At 39.8% G+C, this 19,958-nt stretch overlaps 1 pseudogene; it reads right to left on the reverse strand.

Annotated features, from left to right (window-relative positions):
• Positions 1-17,672: 17,672 nt before the first annotated feature.
• On the reverse strand, positions 17,673-19,661 carry LOC108314053 (annotated as a pseudogene).
• Positions 19,662-19,958: the final 297 nt, after the last annotated feature.

The following is a 19,958-nucleotide window of genomic DNA, read 5'->3' on the forward strand; positions in this document are numbered from 1 at the left end:
TACAAAACAAATGTTTACAATATTGTTGAGATAATGAGTTGTTGAGAGATGGCTGTAGAGTTTTATTCTAATTTATATCCTCTCCAGGAAAATGGAATTCAACACAAACTTTATAATGGTAGGAGGAAGAAGGCATCATCATTTATTCCTTCATATGTTTACCAGATATTTACTAAGTGCCAGGCATGTGCAAAGCACTAAGGATGCAACAGTGATCGGAAGAAAAATAGTTTCTGTCCTCACATGAAGTCTACTGGGAAAGGCGGACTGTTAACAAGCATTGTAATAAGTGTGTATATACAAAGAAGAAGACAGCATTGAGGGGGCAACTGGGTGGAGGTGAAGGACCAACAGGATTGGCATGCTTAAGTAGAAGGGGCATGTGATTTGGAGCTGGACAATAGTGTCGAAATCGTTTCTTGGCACTTACCAAGTAGGTGACCTTGAGCAAGTCATTTAGATTTTCTACCCCAATTTCCTTATCTATGAAACAAAGCTAATAATTTCCACCCTGTCAGGATTATGCTAGGTATTGAGTTAAAGTTTATTAAATTCCCAGGGAAGCCTGGCAGAGAGTATGAGTTCAACACATATTTATCAAGTGAATGAAAGAATCATTATCAAATACACATTGGATCTCTAATAGAAAAAGGGGCGCTTGGACAGAGACTGATGAAACAGAGAGAAACTAGACATTAGTCTTGTCTTATACCTAGGTAGTGACTGAGAATATATAGCAAATAGAAAATTCATAAAGAAGCACATTTCATGTGGCTAGGTCAGGGAGTGCTCTACAACAGAACAGAAACATAACGTGGGTCACAAATGAGAGGCATGTGTAATTTTCAGATTTCTGCAGCCACATTAATAAAAGTAAAAAAGAAAAATAAGTTTAGCAATATATTTAACTTAATATAGCCAAAATATTATTTTTTTACATATAGCCAGTGTAAGTTTACTGATACAATATTTTGCATTCTATTTTTTTGTATTAAGCTTTCAAAACCCAGTGTGTGCTTTATATTTACACTATATCTCAATTTGGCCTTGCCATATTTCAGATGCTCAGTTGCCATGTGTGGCTAATGGCTTCCATACCGGACAACACAATTTTGGATGTGTGGGGATGAAAGAGTTTGTTGAAGACACAGGCAGTGAGGTGGGCTTAGGGAAGAGATGAAGAGATGGACTTGAGTAGATGGGCATTAAAATACCTGATTTGGTGTTTTTAAAAGCTGTATCTACGTACAGTGTCCTGTGTTGCAGCACCTTATAGAAGCCGCCTTCATTTGGCTGGCTCTGTGTCAGAGGCCCTCTGAATCTACTCCTCCTGGTCATGGGTCAGACTGTTGCATTTGGTCCTTACTCTCTGATAGCATCTTCAGGCCCTCAGATTGTCCTTTGCTTCCTGGTACCCTCTGACTTGACACTGTGCATAAAGCCTGGCACCAGTGAAGCACATGTATATAAAAGCAGATTCCTTGACTGTATAATACGGCTCTAAATAAGTAAAATACAAAGTGACACCTGGAGCTACCCAAATCTGGCTCTCAAAGCCGCTAGGAGTGTTAGAGTTGTCCTCTAGCCTATAGACACACAGAGTTCCAAGTTTAAAAAATCCCAGAAATATTCCCAGCAGAAGATCAATCTCAGCATGGGTTCCCAGTGGGGGAGATATGGGCACATGGCCTGGCTGGGGGGCGTGGCATTTGGAAGAAAGGAGCTGGAAAATGGAGGAGATTACCCTTTGAGAGCAAATCTTGGCCAAGTGCATTCTCTAAGGTAAAATGGAGTAAGGAAACCCATGTGGACAAGAAAAGGACAATGATGTGTACCAGAACGAAATTGAGATGATGGATAAAGGACGAGTGAGAAAAACAGATGTGAAAGGAGAGGGGTAGAAACCTAGAAAACAAGAGTCCCCGCAAGAGTTTAGTATCCCCTCACCTAAGCAAGCATTGATGTGTCCCCCGCACTAGGATCCCAGCTGGATTGCAGTGGTGAGCTGGACTCACATCTGCCTCCTCCTCAGGCCTATACCATCCCTCAGGCCTATACCATCCCACAGCCCAGGGCAACCAAATAAATAAGAGAAGTAGAACAGATGAGGAGGCAGGACACATTCTCCTGCTGTATCCAGAGCCATAACAGTAACCACAAAGAAGGAGGAATTTCTGAGTTCAGCAGTATCACCACAGAAACTCCTGTCCCATGTGTAGAAGGAGACACTCCCTGACTCTACTCAACTACCAGCAAGTAGGAACGTGACCCTAAGTGTGGCTAGGTATTTTAATTTTTCCGAAGTTTTAACTATGGATTTTATGTGACACTTTTCAATTTGTTAATGTTTTTAACAATGTCAATACATTTTTAAACATTGTGCTGGCTCCCACTATGTGAACCAAAGAAAAGAGACCACAGAGCTTGCAGCTTGAGACTTCTATTCTAGGTTCCGGATCCTGTTCCACAATCATCTGGCCATTTGTAGCTTCTCAGTTCCATTTGGTTCTGAGGCTTAAATCAGAACCATTTGACATCAGTTCCATTTTGCTGTGAGGCTTAATTCAGATTATACACATGAAGGGCTTAGCTTAGTTTCTGACACATGGTAAAGGCAGTTAGTAACTGGTGCCGAGTAGCTTCAAAGAACTTCCGAGATGTATTTCCAACTATTATATAGGGATTGAATCACAGGATGCCTCCAGAGACAAAACATCTGAAACAGGGTTCCTCTCCCTCATATGATAGGATTCCCTACCGCTTCATTTCTGTTTCACAGCTTAGATTTATGGCACTTTCATTTCACTTTGTCAATTCATGACACTCAATGTGGTTGCACAAAGGAAGTAAGAAAAAAAGGCCAACCAAGGAAGACGTGTAAGTTGATGTAAGTTTTCTAGAAAGCAGCTTGATCATGCTTAGCAAAAGACTGAAAAAACTTTGTATGCCTTTTGACTCGGCTATTCTATTTGAAGGAATTTAGCCTATGGAAAAAATGATGGTTTTTCATAAAGGCTTAGTCCCAAAAATGTTTATGACAGTGTAGTCTATAATAGAAACAATTAAGGAAATTAAATGCCCGTAAAGAAGAGATTGGTTGCAAAAGTTACGGTACACTGGAAAGCTGATTTTTCCCCATCACAGCCCTCTCAATACTCTCAGAGCACTTATTATGTTAATTGTGTCTCCTGCAGTAAACTCCAGGAACGCAGGGTCCTTGTCTGCCTTCTTCACCACTGTATACACCACTATCTATGAGCTGGCATACAACAGACACAAATGAATATTCAAATACATATAAGACAGTTTATGTCGTATGATGCCATTTTTGTAAAAAAAAAAAAAAGTGTATGTCTGTAAGTATTAGTGCTTTCCCCTAGATGGGGTCAGTAAACTAGTCCCTGGACTGGCTAAATAAAGTTTTATTGGAACACAAGACACGTTATTTCTACTACATGTTGTCTATGGCTGCTTTTATACTAAAATGGCACAGCTGAGTAGCTGCAACACCGTCTATATTGCCCACAAAACTAAAAATATTCACTATCTGGCCCTGTAAGATGAAAAGTGCTGACTCCTGCCTTAAATGGTAGAAGTTCCTTTTGTGCAGTCTAACTCACATACATACATGCACGTGTGTGCGTGTGTGTGTGTGTGTGTGTGTGTGTGTGTGTGTGTGTGTGTTTAACAATGACCATGCATTACTTTTGCAACCAGGAAAAGTTAAAGTTATTTTTGCACAAGAAAGCCAGGAAGGGAGGAACAAAGAAAAAAAGGAAAGAAAGAAGGTATTTATTCATGTTTATTATAGAAAAGCATCCACAGCAAGCAAAATTTTTAAGTATGGTATAAATAGGATGGTTATATTTTTCTAATGTCTGGATAAAGAACTGAAAGGAAAAAAAGGTTAGCATGGCTGTATCTGGTGAAGAGAACTACAAATGGCTTTTATTTCCTTCTTTGTTCTTAGTTGCATTTTCCCCATTTTTCAGAATAAATATGTTTTCCTTTTGTAATAAGAAAAAGAGAAAATAAGTGATATTGAAGTTAGAGAAAACAAAATAGTATACATAAAAAGCAGCAATATTTCTACCAGTCCTTGGACATGCCCTGGGGGTCCGGGGAGGGTGTCCCTTTGGGCATCCTGCTTGTCATCACTGCACTCCACTAAAATGGTAACGTGGCCAAAGTTGAAGTGTTAAAATCTTGTGCCATGTTTTTTCCTCTAAATTGTTTATGTTGGCCTGCAAAGAGAATGGATGTTTTTTCTTTATAGTTAATCTTTTTAAAATGTCCACTGAATTCCTTCTGAAGCGCAGCTTAGCATTTCTATCTAGATTAGAAAATGTATTTAGGTAAGAAGTTTTCTGACTTGGTAGCCGACCCTTGTAATGTCCTAACAATCACATTTCCTTAATTTCAGCCTTAGCTGAGGTTGACAGTTCTAGCAATAGAGACAGTTCCCACCTCATTCTTCTACCATTTGCCTTTCTGCTTTTAGGAGGAAATAACACCCCCAGGGGCAGCCCTCAATAATTGAAAGCAGTGGATAAATGCCTCAGCCTCTGGGCTGCAGAGTTGGCAGAAAGGAGGCCCTGTTGCCCATAGAAGCCATCTTTCTTGGCTTTTCTCTCTCTCTTGTTCACTCTCTCTACTTCTTTCTCGTGCTTCCTGGGAATCTCCTCCCAAACTAGCTTCCTGCACCCAAGATACTGTTTTAGTTTCTGATTTGGAGGAATTCAAACTAAAAGAGTTTGTAAGCAAATGGGAAATTTATAACAAAAATTACACCACAGACCCCAAAAAGCTCTTACAGATGGAGTCAAATAGAACTCATTGTAGCTTCTAGGATACATGGACTCATTATATGACTATTGATTAGATTTCTGCATTGGGCCATGTGGGCTGGGTATACAATGGTTAACTCGATAGACACAGTCTATGCTCACGGAGCATGAAGCATTAAACAATGATTATGCAAATTATACTAACAGAAAGTACAGGAAAGATAGGAAAATAAACGAAAAACTAGTCTAGTCTGAGATTCAGCATGGGTTTCTGAGGAGACAACATTTAAACTGGGCCTTAAAGTCGGGGTTAGCCTAAAAGCAGGGAAGAGTTACAATGTGTCCTCGACATACAAAGACTGAACAGGTAAGGCGGCTATTTGATGGGCTAATTAACCACGTTACAGAATTTGAAGATTTCAAAACATATAGAGTCAGCCGAATTCTCCCCTTTCATCTGACATGGGTTAAATATCCCCATAAGTGGAACAAGTGCTTGGATACCTTCAGGGTATTACTTACTGAGAGGACCAAAGTTGGCCACTAAGATTCAAACAAGACTTGGAAAAACACTCTTGTAATCAGAGGCAGTGTACTTGGTAGATTCTACTTTTATCACCTGGGGAGAATGTGGGTCTTCCATGAGGTGACAAAAAAACAGTCTAACCTTGAAGCTGATGGGCTGATTTTTTTAAAAAAGGATCTGGTAGCATTAAAAAAAAAAGGGTCTATTTTGCTGCAAAGACCCATAGTTTCTGATTCACAAAGATGTCACTTAAAATTGGTTTGAAGAATATCCGTCTGCTGATTCACCCTGATGTTGGGAATCAACTCAGAAGAATCTGATCCTTACAAACCTCTAGGGCACACACGCTTCCTGAGACTCTGAATTTGCTTAACTTCCTCCCAAACACACAGTGCTTTATGTGCTAACAAAACGCAATAAATACACCATTGGTGCTTCTGTGTTTATGATCCACTACCTTTTTTCTTACAGCAATCTTGTAAGAATTCACTTCATATTTTTATTATTCTCACTGCATACTAATACTTCAAACATTTCAGTAAATTATGGTTCTCTGGTTTCTACTTCAGAATCATTTAACTGATTTAATGAGCTCTGTCTAATTATTGCATTTCACCTTTCTTATTAAAGTGCAGCAGTGTTTTGGCTGAAATAGCTGGTAATAGCTCAAATACTTGGAAAGGAAAAAAATGAGGCTGGGTAATGCAGGGCTCACTACAGTTCATTTTATGCTAGATATAATTTTTAAGAATATATAGATACATATATACCTTATATATAAATGTGCTATGCATTTGTGAAAGATACCAGAACAGCTTTAATGGTGCTTTCTTAGACTGGCAACCTTCTACTGGGGACACAAAACACACTGACTAAAAACTCTTGAGCCAGACTGCATATATTGAAGTCTTGGGTTCACCATTAGCCATGTGACCTTGGGAAAAACAATGAACCAATCTGTGCCTCAGTTTTCCCATGTGTAAAATGGGAGTTAAAGTATTAATAGTATCTACCTCTATAGGACTATTGTGGCATTGAATTAGTCAGTACTTACCTAACATGTAAAAGACTGCCAGGGGTATAACAGGCACTTGCTAATTGTTACCTCTTTTGTGAGTCTATTGAATTGTGTTTGTCTATAACAAACTCACAGCAACTGCAGGTGTCTCTATCTACTTTTCTATTTAATTAGTTATCCATTATTTATTGTTTACCTCCAACAAGTTATAGAATACATGAAGACAGAGACTAAATGCCCAGTGTCCAGCATTGCGCTTGGTTTATAGTAAGGCACCAATAAATGTTTGTTGAATGAATGAACCAAGGAATAAACGATTGTGTGTCAGCACGCATCACCCCTCTCATTCCCCGCAGCCTTTCACTTCAGAGATTTCCATCACACATGTCTATCAAATCCCATTTGTTGGAAATTCCACATGATTTTATACCCAGATGGTGCCCGTGACAAAGGAAAGGCGTTCTGGCATGCGTGAAAGTTACGATGCCAGATGACAAGCCAATTCACTGTATTATTCATCATCAAATGTTGTTGGCCAGACAACCGCCTGCTGTCTGCTGAGTTCCACAATGGTCAAATGAAGAGGCTGATTTTTAACAGAAGGTGGTAGCCTCTTTAGAGAGACAGGGTGATGTGGCAGGAAGATGAGGTTTAAAAAGTGAGATGTTCCTCAGTCTCGCCTCAGGTTAGCAAGGTTGGGTAAGTCGCTTCACTCTTTGGGCCTCTCGGATTACAGTAGTGTTTTTGTAAATGGAGGATACATATTGTCATCAGTAATTCCCAGAGCTGGTTGCACACCAGAATCTTCTGGAAACTTTTTAAAATACAGTTTTAGACTAGCAGGAGGCAAAATTTTAATATAAAGGGGCAGACATTCCAGGTTTTGCAGGCTATATGATCTCTGTCACAACGACTGAGACTTGACTCTGCCATTATGTAACCAAAGCAACCATGGACAATGTGGAAACAAACGAGTGTGTCTGGATTTGACCAGCTTGCCCACAGGACACAGCTTCCTGAGCCCTCCCCTCTACACCATCTGTGGCCTCCCAGCATAAGGGCCAGTCCTCTGCATATTTACAAAAGCTTCTCTAAGTAACCTCAGCAGCAGAGATGTTTGTGGCTCCCTCCAGCTCTAATTGGAGCTGAGAGCATACACTTCTTATTTCCACCATGAGAAATGGCTATTCTTGGTCAACACTATCTAGACAGTAATTCTCATATTCTTTCAAATGCATCACATTTGAATATTAGCTTTCTACATGTGAAGATTTTGGTCTCTCAAAATTCAATTTGCTACTCTATCAGAAGTTTAAATAGTTCTTTTCATTGTGTCTAGATCTAAAGCACTTCTCTCTGTGTGTGATATACCCTGTCAGTTCTTTTAAAGTGACATTTTCATTGTTAAATTCCAAATTAGAGGTTTAATATTATCTCTTTTAGGCAATAAAGTAGCACAGTACACACTTCCACTTTGAGAAACAATAACACATAAAAATATGAAATTGGTGAGGCATGGTGGTTCATGCCTATAATCCCAGCATTTTGGGAGGTTGAGGCGGGAGGATTGCTTGAAGCCAAGAGTTCAAGACCATCCTGGGAAACATAGTGAGCCCACATCTCTAAAATAAATAAATAAATAAATAAATAAATAAAAATAACCAGCCTGGGCAACATAGTGAGGCCTCCATCTCTAAAGTAAAGCGAAATTATGAAACAGTTAATGGTATTTATAATGTTTGGGCTAGGATTTCCTTTGTATAGAGGACTCCTTTTCTATTGAAATCATGACTGTCACATGACAATACATCCTGGATTTTTCCAGGACAATCCAAGTTTTACCTGTTGTCTCTGAGAAATTAACAGAGTGCCACCCTTCCCTCTCAAAAGTGTCTTGTTTGGATGATAAATCACATGGCATCCTTGCTGTAGGTGAAGCAGCCAAAATGAGTGCTCCATTTATTTTATTCTTGGTAAGAGGCAGCCTGCTCTGGAGGCCTTCTCTGTATTATCCCAATGAATCCTCACAATATTTTGCTGATGGGTGATGTCCTGAGGTTGGATTTCTCTAAAAGCAGATCTTGAGACAAGGAGTGAGGGACAAGGATTTTTTCCTGGGAAATATTTCCAGGAAGCATAGGTAGGGAAGTGAGGAATGGAGTCAGAGAAGGGAAGGAAGCCAAACCATGGTGCCTTCATGAACAGTAACCAGAGTGCAAGTAAACAGAGCTCAGTCTCGCCGGAAACTGTCTTGAGAGACTGTGTGAGCACGCCTCAGAATGTTCCCATGGAGGGGCTAGGAAGCTGCAGTTCTATCCTGCAGTTTTACTCCTCATTGGTTGAGGATCACTCCTTGAGATGTTCCCTCTCCTTCTCCCATGTCTGGCCTGTCCCATAGTGAGAAGCAGCTCACTCCTACTGCTAGAGAAAACCCTTAGGTAAAAGACACAAACAGCCGTGTCAGTGTGCATGAGAACCGTCTGAAGACATTCTGGGGTACGCCCAGGGCCACTAACAGCACAGCTACAGAAAGACTGAAGCTTAGCAAGGTTAAGTCACTTGCCCAAAGCTACATAATTGGTGAGCAGTGGAGACAGAATCTTGACTCATGCATTCTGGCTCTGCAGAGCTTACCCTTAACCATGCATAGACCTCCCTGTGCCTACTCCTGAGTCACTCATGCAGCACCCAATATCTGTGTGCTGGCCTTGTTTCTGGCCCGAGAGGCCCTGGCAATAGCTTGCTGTACAGCCAGGTAGCCAAGGCTTCTGCCACAGCCGCTGACTGAGGTACTTGTGGCAGGTGATTTCTCCTGGCCTCTCAGGGAAATGGCTGACCGAACTCTTCTTCCTTTTCCCCCTGCATTTCTCAGAAGCATAATAATTTCATATGGCTTCTCCCAAGACACCCTTGGGAGACTGTTCAGTCAGCTTGTCACAAAGTCAGCTTTCTCATCTATGATATACTTCCTTGTATTCGCCTCCTCACCCTCCGTGCTCACTCTTCCTATTCACACTCAGACCTGCTTCCCTAGAGCCGCACTCGTCAATAAAGTGCTAGTACCCAAGCTTTTACTTCGTAATGGAACATAATCTACATGCAGTAAGTTTTGAAAAATGCCTACACCTATGTGACCCACCCCTGCATCCAGATCTAGAGCACTATCAGTCCAGGAAGTTTCCTTAGGCCCCTAGGCAGTCAATCCATTCTTCTCACATTTCTAGGCAACCACTGTTCTGGTTTATTTCACCATCAAGCTTTACTTGACCTAGAATGTTATATAAATGGAATCGTAGAATCTAACACATACACTTTTTCCTGGGAGATCTGTTTTCCGGGAATCTAGGTGAAGACGTACCTCTAACTTGGTACGTTTTGAGTTTTTCCTCATAATTCCGGTCCATTGAAGTACATATACCACCTCCAGGGTAGACCAAAAGAATTATAAATGTTGGCATTTAAAGTTCATGATCAAAATATTTTCATTTAGTGAGTGATATTCAAAGCAATGACATAAGTGCATTATAGATCCTAATTGTTTATCTTCGTAAGTCTTTGGGATAACTATTATTTTTGGCTTATAGATTAGCAAACTAAGGCTCTAGTTGGGCTGAATAGCAACCTGAGATGGCATAATGTAATACAGGCAGGGTTGGGATTTTAGCCAGACTGCATCTGACTCCAAGTCCTATGCTCTTTCATAAAATACTCTACTTATAAGTTATCTGAACAGAAACCCCCCAACTATTAATAACCATGTCTCTAATGAAGTCCATAAGCAAACTTTGGCTCAGGATGCATGAAGCTAAAGGGACAAGGAAAGTTGCAAAAGGAGGGCTCTCTTGGCACAAAGAAATTACTGCCTCATCTCCTGAGTAGAGCTTTAAAAGGCGCTACGCAGATCTATTAGAGATCCACCCCACAGAAAGATTATTGGGTATCACAGAAGATGATCAACCACTTATTCCCACAGCAGGCAGGCTGCTGAAACACTACCCTGGAAGCAAGAGGGAGAAAGCAGTGAATAGGTGAAGTCTCACTTTGATACATTTGGAAAAGTACACTATACCCTTTAGTTAACTCATGCAACCATTCAAACGTATTTATGGGGCAACTACCATGTGCAGACTCTGTTGCTCTCAATTCTGAGGTTGTCACAGCAAACAAGCCTGACTTTCTGAATAAATGATCAATTGATTTGTATTGAACTTTTGCTTACAGTAATTTAAAATACAGGCTGGTCACTTTTTTTTTTGCCTATTAATACCTATTCTGTCAGAAATGGGCAGGATATGCTGGGCAGGAGGTCTTCTGGTAACAGGACAGAGGTATTTTTTGACCATTTAGACAGCACCTTGAAAATATGCTAGCTTGGCAAGTCAGTGCAGTAGGATAACAAAACATCAGCATCCTTACCCGTAGACTATGTGGAGGTCAGACAGTAAACTGCAACCTATATATGATTACTAAGGCTGATAAAACCTGGAAATGGTGGTTTTTTTTTTCTCTAAAACATGAAACTGGGACTACAGATCAAGTAAAGACCATGCAATACTCAGTATGTAATGGTTTGCAAATGTTTTAAATGTAGAGAACCCTTTCCTATAGAGGTAGTCCTTCCAGGACAGGAAGAAAAAAATGACAGAATTAGAATATCACTATTTTGCAGCCCTTAATGAATTAATGGATCCATCACTGATTGCCAGTATCCCAGACTGACCACCTGATGCAATGGGGCTCCTGAGGGAACAACACACTATCAGTAGATCAGTCTGGAGAAAACAAAATTGAACCTGAATCTTATCAACTATCTCGATCCAATTACCAATGAGCATCACACAGAACACTGAATTACAACATGGCAATGAAATTAGCAAAATCCAGACTGTGAGAAATTCTGCAGGTTAAATAACCAATTTTCTTCAATGTCTAAACTGCAAAAGGAAACAACAAAAGAGATGGAGGGGAAACTTACAGATTAAAAGAGGCTTTACGGGCATATCAACCAAACCCCAAAAGTTGATGTTATTTGGACCTTAATTCAAAAACAATCTGCAGAAAATACAGAATTCCATGAGACATTTAGGTTAGCATTGACAGGATTATTCTTAAATGTTAAAGGTGTAAGATTCTCTTTCTGAAAAATAGTCCTTATCTGTTTAGGATACACACTGAAACATTTTCAGAAGAAATGTTATGATATCTGAGATGTGCTTCAAAATAATAAGTGTGGAAAAATGGGGTACTGATATAGCACAGTTGGCCATCAGTGGATAATTGTTGAAACTGTGTTCTGGATACAGGAATGATTATCCTTTGTTTATGTTTGTAGTTTCTCATAACACAAAGTTAAAACTAACAAACAGAAAAGAAAAAACTTTTTTTTTGAGATAGAGTCACTCTGTTACCCAGGCTGGAGTACAGTGGCTCAATCATGGCTCACTACAGCCTTGACCTCCTGGGTTCAACTGGTCCTCCCATCTCAGCCTCCTGAGTAGCCAGGACTACAGGCATGCACAACCACACCCAGGTAATTTTTTAAAATTTTTTTATAGAGTCAGGGTCTTGCCATGTTGCTCAGGCTGATCTTGAACTCCTGGGCTCAAGCCATCCAACTACCTTCACTTACCAAAGTGCTGGGATCATAGATGTGAGCCACACATGCCTGGCTAGAATTCTTTTAAAAAATAAAACCTTAAGTAGAATCCTAGTCTTCTGGGCAAAGTGAAAGTTAGAAAGCCAGAACATGCTTATTTGTCCCCATCTCCCTAAGAGATCCTAAGGCACTGGTAAGATGTATAGAACATGGGCTTTGGATGGGACCTAATCAAACTCCATAGCTTCTGCATGGCAAAAGAAACAGTCATTAGAGTGAATTGGCAACCAACAGAATGGGAAAAATTTTTGCAGTTTACCCATCTGACAAAGGGCTGATACCCAGAATTTACAAAGAGCTAAAACAGGTTCACAAGAAAAAAACAAACAAGCCCATTCAAAAGTGGGCGAAGGATATAAACAGACACTTTACAAAAGAAGACATACATGAGGCCAACAAACATATGAAAAAATGCTCATCATCACTGGTCATTAGAGAAATGCAAATCAAAACTACATTGAGATACTATCTCATGCCAATTAGAATGGCGATCATTAAAAAATCTGGAGACAACAGATGCTGGAGAGGATGCGGAGAAATAGGAAGACTTTTACACTGTTGGTGGGAGTGTAAATTAGTTCAACCATTGTGGAAGACAGTGTGGTGATTCCTCAAGGACCTAGAAATAGAAATTCCATTTGACCCAGCAATCCCATTACTGTGTATATATCCAAAGGATTATAAATCATTCTGCTATAAGAACACATGCACATGAATGTTCATTGCAGCACAGTTTACAATAGCAAAGATCTGGAACCAACCCAAATACCCATCGATGATAAACTGGACAGGGAAAATGTGGCACATATACACCATGGAATATTATGCAGTCATCAAAAAAGATGAGTTCGTGTCCTTTGTAGGGACATGGATGAATCTGGAAACCATCATTCTCAGCAAACTGACACAAGAGCAGAAAATCAGACACTACATGTTCTCACTCATAGGTGGGTATTGAACAATTGAGAACACATGGACACAGGGAGGCGAGCACTACACACTGGGGTCTGTTGGGGGAAGATAGGGGAGGGACAGCAGGAGGGTGGGGAGTTGGGGAGAGATAGCATGGGAAGAAATGCCAGATATAAGTGATGGGGAGGAAGGCAGCAAGTCACACTGCCACATGTGTACCTATGCAACAATCTTGCATGTTCTTCACATGTACCCCCAAACCTAAAATGCAATAAAAAAATTTTAAAAAATGGCAAAATATATTTAAAAAAACAAATAAATAAATTCAGAGAATTAAAAAAAAAAAAAAGAACATGGGCTTTGGAGCCAACGGGAAGTGGAGGTACCCCTGGGTCTGCAATTTAACGCATCATTTTGGTTCTCTGACCTCAACTTTCCCATCTCTGGAAAGAAGCTAATAAAGCTAAGAAATGCTTCACCAAGAAGCACTTGTGACTTTGTAGGAGAGCTAGCATCTGAGTGGTAAGTAGTGTGATTCGGACCCAAATCCATCTGCCTCTTTAAATCCGTGCTCACAACCACCATACCAGACAGTCTTCTATAGTGGCACCCCACTGTTTGTGAACTGGCTATGGAGATTCATAGCCAGTAGTGGCCTAGGTTCAAAAAAAGTTCTTTCACTCACTGTAGGCAGTAAAATCTGTGGTCCCCCAAATCAAACTTCCCGTGTTTCAATCCAAGCTCTCCCATTACCAGCTATATGACTGTGAGCAAATCACCTGACCTTGTCAAGCCTTCATTTTTTAATCTATAACATAGGTAAATAAAAGAATGTACCTAGAGTTTTTTGTGAGAAATAAGTGACACAATCACAACACAGTGTCTTAGCTCTTCTCAATCCCCATATATACCTCCCACCTCCAGAAGAAGAATATGACTGGTCTGTCCAAGCACCACACTCTTCTGATCATGACGGGTTTAGGCATGGGTACAGAATCCACACTACGTACATGGGATCCTAGCAGGGGACTTTCTGCTGCAAATACTAAAAAAGAGAGCGCCCTTTCCTTTTGGAGATTGAAGAATTAGGAGTCAACTAGGAACTGTCAGGCACTGACCAAGGTGGAAAAAAGCAAAACCAAGAGATGCACTCACCTGGGCCTGAAGCTACCCCAGGAAGTTTTAGTCACACCTGCAATAAATTCTCCTGTTGGTCTAAGCCATTTGGAACTGATTAACAGAGTTTTTGACAAAGAGCAAATGTGTAATAAATGTTAGCTATCCCTTGAAACATACAAACAGATCAAATTTTTCCTGCTACCTTTTACTCTGTTGCTTTGCTTGTGTTATTCCTTTTTATTTAAAGGTTTTTTTTTTTTTTAAATTATAGGTCATTTCAGATAAATGCAAAAGCAGGGAAAAAAGCATATGAACCCTCATGAACTCCAACAATTATCAATTCATGAATAGTCTTTTTTGGACAATGTCCTTCCCACTTATTTCCCTTTTCATTTATATTTTTCAGATCCTTTTATAGTGTTTTCTTGTGTCGTAGACACTGTTGGTGGCCTACCCATCACCCCCAATTATTCCACCCAGTGATGTTTATTTCTTAACCTCTCCCATGCAGCCAGAGATACAGACCTGTTTGTATTTACATCCCAGAGATGGACCTGTTTGGTCTAGGGGTAATTTCATTCTCCTTATCAGTAACAGGGTCAGGAATGCAATAAATATTGGGTGTTGAAACATGAAAGGGGCACTACTGGAGAAGAGAGATACCTATGGACAATTTTCTGCTCTCCTAAGGAACAGCTACAAAAAAACGTTCTCTCTTTTTCCTATAAATGCTATTCTGTCTGGGTGTGATACTCAGAACTGGAGCAGCTATATTTGCTAGATGAAGCTATTTCCAAAGATGACAGAGGACAGGAGGAAGGAAGCTGACATCTTAATAATATTATTCAATGACTGAATTAAGCAAGCCAAAGGTCTGTTCCACCTCTGGACTTGCTGTTCTGAGAGTTAAAAATCTGCTTCATTGTATAAGTCTGTTTGAGTCCAGCTATCTGCTATTTGATGTTGAAAATATCCAACTTTGCCGTCAGTACAGACCTATGACCTGTATAGTCTGAGTTTCAAAAGTTGAGTAAGGAATCATACAGGGATGATGTAGCAAAGACACCCTAAAATACAGTGACTTTGACCATATGGAAGTTGATTTCTTTCTCATGTTAAGAGTTTGCAGAGGTGTTCCCGGACAGGTTAAGGCAGCTCTGCCATCATCAGGGCAGAGATTTGTCTACCATCCTTAGCATCCAGCTTCCCTCTTCTCATCTCAGTCAGCTGTTCTGAATCCTACCAGCACATACACATTCTGGCCACTGGGAAGAAGAAAGAGACATGCAGGCACCCAATCTCCTTAAAAATAAAACACATAGATTAATCTCGCACATCTCACTTAGTGACATGGCTGCAACCAACTGCAAGAGAGGCTTGGGGATGTAGTTGTTATTCTAGGTGGCCATTTGCTGGATCTATTGCTACAAGGAAAAGGTAGAAATAAATATTAGAACACAGCTACAATGGTCATAAAGAGTCAACAGAATGCAGTATAGGAAGTCTCAGCTACAGAAGAACCAGAGAGGGTTAATTTGATTTGGTTCAACTGACTCTTTAATTAAAACAACTCAGAAATGAAAGCAAAATGTAAAAGAAATGTTCTTAAGTGCCCCCACAACATGATTTAGCAGAACCTATTTGCTTAGATGTAGGTAAAACTACACACCCCTTTCATCTCTTCTTTTTAGGTAAATCCCAGAAGGATCTCAACAATCAGCAATACCTCGTTGGCCCAGTTTATTACCTTGTATATGTGAAGTAACTGAACTTCACTGATTTTCCTTGATTTCAAATCTCTTTTCCTCAGTTAAACTTCATGATAGTGGTTTAATTATATTCTGCTCACTGGCCACCAGTATCCCATAGCAAGCTCCTGCTCTACAAGATTATTATTAATCACAGTAATTCAATTTATGGAAAAGTAAAGACAGACAAATAGAGAAAAATGATAGCACTAAGAGCACAGTATTCTATAGCCCAGCTGAAATGCCTGTTGATAAAGGCTTTGTATAGTTAAGGCACAAGTGAGACTTTGATTTAGCAGCAGCAGTTTTTAAATGATGCATGAGAAGCCACCAGAGCAAATCCCTTTCGCTATGGTCCCCTCAGGGTCAAGTACCTTGTTTCAATTATGATTTCACCAAATTGCTGTGTTGCAGCAAATGTTTCAGATTAATAGCAGTATAGCACAGTTCTCTGTGGGACAGAATCAGAAAATCTAGTTCAGAGGTTTGTTGAAATATACCCCAAGACACCCAGCTGCAAAACACATTAGAGACTCCAAGATGATGGGAATATTTCTGATCAGTATTCTCCAAAGAGATTACTTTTGCAGAAAATAAGTTTAGTATTTATGGTGGTAAATAATATTTCTCAGCGCAGCCAAAGAAGTTTCTTGCAATTACATTGAGAAGGCGCCACAGTGCAGTCCATTATGGAAATTATATTTACATTAATAGGGAAAGCTTTTGTTTTGCCAAGATGTGTATTTCCTTCTAAAGCATACTCATTATGAGTTTGCAAGGAGATACTAAAACGTTTGGCTTGTCTTCTCATTCCAAATGACTCTATTCCTTGGGGAAGCATTCTGTATGGAAAACACCATTTTGCAAGTTCTACTTCAAATTACCAGTCCAGTATTTTTTTTTAATTTAATGTTTTATTTGAGAAGAAATAACTTCAATTCTAGGTGGTCTTTGGTATGTCCAAAGAACAAAGAGAAGGTTGAGGGTTTTATTTAAAACGAAGAATGTTACTTGTGATCTTAAGAGAAAGTTCACTGGTATTAGTAAAGCTCTAGGAAGCTGGTAAGCATCAATCCATGAGCAATGGCCACAGGTGAAATTAGTCCTAGAGTTGCAACAAGTTATCTCAGTAGATGTAGACAAAACTGGTCTCAGGCTACAGCAGACAGTTTCTGTAGCCAGGCTCACAGAGAACTACATTCTTGGGGCAATGTTATACGACCCTGTAATTTTCCCCCCTAGCTTCTTGACTCTGTTTTAGTTGGACATGACAAGAACAACCCAATTCATATGATCAATTTACACAATTATAACAAGAGAATCAACATTTTATGTAAGCACTTAGGCTAAATAATTAGTAGTAAAACCAACCCACATGGCCAGCAGGCTTGAAACAATAGAATTTAGTTAAGTAATGATTACCTGCATCAGAAATACTGTCCATCTAAGTAGTTTCCCAAGTGATTTTTGCCAGCACTCTAATTCTACATGGAGTAAATCAAACTGTAAATGTTAAGAAATTGCTCATGGTAGAATAGCCATCTTCCAAACTTCTCATATGTTAAGGCTACTTCTTTTTCTAATAATTTGGAGTTACAGAGAAAGTAAGAGTCTTTCAAGGTTTGGTGAGGTTTTTTCAAAGTTTTATTCCTTAGATATATCTTTGTAATCAAATAGACTGGCTAAGCCCCAGCCTCATTCCTTGTCAACTGGATAACGTCAGAAAAGTGTTTCAACTTCTCCAAATGCTAGTTTCTTCAGCTATAGCATGAAGATAGTTAACGATGACCATGAAGAGTGGTCATAAGGATCATTGAGATAAGGTGTGTAAAGCAGGCTCATTCATGGCAATGGCCACTGCTCAGAAAGAGAATGCAGCCCTTATCACTATATTGCTGAGATTTTATTAACAAACCTTTTGCCCTATTAATTTCATGCCCCCTTTTTAAAATAGGTGTCAGAAGAAGATCCTGTAATGTCAGTGTGTATCCTATAAAGGTTAATTAGGACTCTGAGGTATCTCAAACTTAATTGTTTATATGACCATTTAATGATTCTCTTCTATTTACTTACCCCCACCCCCGCCACTGCCCGGTTTTGTTTCCAAAATAAATGTCTCTTTTCTAAGCTCGAAGTGAAGAGCATGTGACCATTCCTCAGTGAACTCCTTTACATGTTTTGGGTTGTTTGGCTGAGAACCAGCTTGAGTACTTTTTAGACAAATTGTGGTGATTTCACCATCCACCCTCTTCTGACTCAGAATATGGAATTTGTTCAGTGTGCTTTCAAAAAATCCACATTTCTGTTTCAGATGAAGTAAAACATCTGCGTTGAGAACAGGTGTTTCTCCACTTCTAGCAGTCTCAGGTACTAAGGTCCTGACTGACTCCAAAGAGTTATTGCTTCTCTGTAGATTCCTTTGGGGGATCTATTTATTCTACTTTCTCCCCTCACTGGTAAAATTTCCGTCTTTTTTTTTTTCTAAAAGAGAACTTGCTTTTACTCACAACGATTCGTTGAGCCTCTCCGACAGCTGGAAATGATCCTTCCATGGAGTCTTCCACTAGCTTCCAAAGGACTGAAGCTTAAAGTTGGGATTTTCTTTTTCAGGTTCATCACCAGAATTTCTAGAGTAACTTCACTCCCAAAAACAGAACAATCAAGGATAGCATTTACAGAGCTGAAGACCTTGTCACTAAAATGAGAGACTATGAATTTAGCATGTCAGGCCTTCCTTGCTAGCTGGTGTTTCTTTTGTCTGATGACATTCTCTGCAACTTTTTTTCTTCTTTGTGTATTACATATGCAACTCCCTTGGTTTCTGTTGGATATATCATATCTTCAACATCTCCACCCTTATTCTTAATATCTTGGAAGTGCCTTTTCACTAATATGGCCAATAATATGGCCTCTTCATTAAAAAGACCAACAAAAAGACCAGCAACTACAACTGTTCCTTCAAAGCTTTGGATTCCTTGGCATTCAAAACCGATGCCCATCTGATGTTTCCATTCCTGGCCAATGCACCAAAATGTTACAGTTTTGCCAGTGCACCACAATGTAGCAGTCTCTCATAGCCTGTAGCCTGAGATATCATCCTAAGTTATTTGTCTCACTACCAAGAAAGTTAAGGAGCATGGACACCATGGGTAAGGTTGGAGCGAAAGTTTAACAAGTGAAAGAAGAAAGCTCCCTGCTACAGAGAGGGGACCTGGAATAGCTTTGCCACCAGTCCAGTTTTAAGAGGACATCCCATGGGGACTTGCCATGGGTCAAATGTTCATGTATTACCATATTGGGCATACTGGGAGTAGAGAGCTCCAAAGTACCAGAAGCTTGATCCATAATGATGGCTGTAGTAGCATGTCCAAGACTTGAAGTGAGTCTTTTTTTTTGGCAAGGGATGGAGGGGTGGAATCTTATTTTTGACTAATTCCTCTGTGCATTATTTCTAAAGAAGTAAGAGAAATTTGGGATCTAACTTCCATACAGTGGGGGTTATGCTTATTCATCCCACTCCTTATGATTCTAAATTGAAGAGAAAGGATGTTCCCCAAAGGAATGAAGGTTAGAGGAACATCTTTAGCCCTTTTCTCCAGGAATAATTTATCTGACAAGGATGGCAAGAAGACCAATTATTGGCCTCTGCTTTCTTTGGCCTTCTCTCTTCCTATACTGCGTACCTCCAGCAGGCATGCATGCATTCTTGGGCTTGACAAGGGTGAGGTCAGGTGCAGTCTTCTAACCAACTGGTGACTCTGTCCACTCTACTAAGTCAATTCTTCCCAAGCTTAGGCTCCAAAGTCCAGTTTCAGAGTTAGAATATAATAAAGTCCATTTGACTTCCAGTCTAAACTACATTCTACAATACGGCTTCATTGGCAATAATGGCCATCTTACATCTGACCCTAATTTGCCTCTCCAGCCATATCAATCTCTCTTTTAATCATCAAAGTATATATACCTTTATTTTCCCAACATCCTTAGGTTTTTGTGTCCACTGAAGATTAAACTGGTGGCTTATAACCCATCCATGTGGGCATTCCGAGTGTTTTTTAATAATGAGTTTAATATAACTAATGTAATTTATAAAAATCTGTCATTGCTGAATATGACATAAAAATTTAGGTGAAAAGCAAAGTAGCTTTGGGCAAGGGGTTGAAGAAGTGACCCTATGCAAGGTTTAGTCAAT

Source organism: Cebus imitator, unplaced genomic scaffold, assembly GCF_001604975.1.
Source record: "Cebus imitator isolate Cc_AM_T3 unplaced genomic scaffold, Cebus_imitator-1.0 Scaffold147, whole genome shotgun sequence".
Classification (NCBI taxonomy): Eukaryota; Metazoa; Chordata; class Mammalia; order Primates; family Cebidae; genus Cebus; species Cebus imitator.